The sequence below is a fragment of the Aspergillus melleus genome, assembly GCF_016097325.1.
Source record: "Aspergillus melleus strain CBS 546.65 chromosome Unknown contig9, whole genome shotgun sequence".
NCBI lineage: Eukaryota > Fungi > Ascomycota > Eurotiomycetes > Eurotiales > Aspergillaceae > Aspergillus > Aspergillus melleus.
Window position 1 is genome coordinate 577,558 of NW_025763378.1, and position 2,292 is coordinate 579,849.

The following is a 2,292-nucleotide window of genomic DNA, read 5'->3' on the forward strand; positions in this document are numbered from 1 at the left end:
TTGATAAATGAGACTTTGTATATTTAATATCTATCTTATTTATATGTTGTGAGCTTGTCTGATACTTTATATAACATTAGAAAAAGTTGAATATTAAAAATACATGCTAAATATATTTGTTATATATCAGTCTTTATCAAGAGATTAAAAAACAATTAAAATATTTAAAAGATGAAATCGTCCGAAATGATCAAAAAACAAAATGATTAAACATGAACAATAATATAATTATTTTAAATCATAATTGCAACATAATGAGAATTTCATGAGTTTTTTTGTTAAGAAATCCTCGCAAATATAATTGCTCTGAATTAATCGACAATAAAAACTTTTTTTTGACAGAATTTGTGTTTTTATACATTTCTCAAAGTATGTAATATCAAAAATCTAATTATTATGAATCAAAGTTTGATTTGATAGATAATAGAATTTTATATATAAAATTTATTTTGGATTAAATCAGATTGATTTTCAATCAATCTAATATTCATTTTATATATAAACTCTCAAACTTTCAAATATGAATAACAACAATCAATCTTTTTTTGAATTACAACATTAATAGGTTTCACATCCAGGATAAATATTTAAAATCTTTTTCTCAGATTCTGCAAATATGTCTATCATTTTTGTCATCAAAAGCACGGATTGAGCGATAAACAGCCAATAAATTTCTTTTTATGATTAAGAACTTTATTTCTTTTTAATATATTGTCCGTTTTTTTTTATGTTAAATGTGAGCTATTCGTATTGATCTTTTCTAACTATTAAAATGTTTTACACGCAATGTCACACAAACAAACGCGACTTGCTCGGATATCATTTTCTTCCGATAATTCACTTTGGCTTACCCCTTTTAGCTGGACCTGGACATCAACCGGTCATCTATAATCTCTTCAAAAAGGACCAAGAACAAATCCATCACATTCCAAATACTTGGCGGATTCCCGTCGCCGATGGTATTTCTGACGATCCCCCTTTCCTAGCCCCACTCCACCTTGCCTGAGCAATTGCCCAAGGTTGTAGTGGTTAATGGTAAGTTACTGTTACGACACCAACACCAGTCACTTAGGTGAGGGCGGCTGCGCTAGGCAGAACACCGGGCAAACGACAACCAACCAAGCCCCGCAACAAAGAGATGCCCGCTGCTCACCCCAATGCTCAGTGAGCACACCCTGAACACTAGACCAAGAACGGCAAGAACGCTAGAAATCACGATACGTATGCGCCTATGCGTACTTGGGTTTCTACACGCGCTGCACATAACTACGTGATATACAGGTAGACAGTATACGGTCGCAACCCGTATATCAGTATATTCTCTACCAGCTACAAAGGGCTCAAGGGGAAGGAATATAAAGACATTTATTACCATGTACTTAAAATAATTCTTGTTTAGTTCTTCGCATTCAATACAATCACTGTCTTTGATAACTACAAAAGTTACACTGCTAGTGCGATTCGTCCACATTCTATCACAGAAAGGTATACATACCAATTTGGCCTTACTTCTACTTTAGCTGTTTAAAGATCTTTCGATCACCGAATTAGTTCATCGGAATCCAGGTTTGATTCTCAGACATAACCCTCAGTCACTCAAGAACAACGGTGCTCTTCGGATAAGTATTACCCATTCCCAGGATCAGTCGGACTGATCACCAGTAGGCTGCGGCAATATCCAACGGTATGTTGGATATCCGCATATCGTATCCGCAATTTGCGGACTTGGATGTCAACTTGATATCCAACTATCCGCAAATTGCGGACTTGGATATCGATATCAAAGCGTTGGATATTCAACAGATATCCGTTGGATAACAAACATAACAAATATGCCAAGTCCCGTGACATCCGCGTGACTGTATAAATTATGCAGATTTTTTGTTTTTTTGGAGTATACACACGTAATTTTTTACACAAATTCTTAGGAGGACAGGTACTTGTCTATCTTAATTATAGTAGTCTTTCTTTATCTAAAAAACTAATATTACAGCTTGTCAATCTCAAATCCATTTGATAGTCTTGGTTTTTTCCGAATCCGCTCTGACCGTACCTGTGTATTCTCTTCAATTGGCAGTTCTGTATCATCTAGAATTTCAGAAGGTCTTGGTTGAGAGCGCTTCCGCTTAGCTTGCTTGCTTTGGGTTAGAGTATACGTTGAAGAGAGCGTATCTTTTACACTATCCTCTGCATCATCTTCCGTATTATCATCAGACTCATTCTCTTGTTTGCAGCCCTCTTCTTCATCATCATTGATCGGATCGAGATTCTGTAGAGGCGGAAGAGATGCCC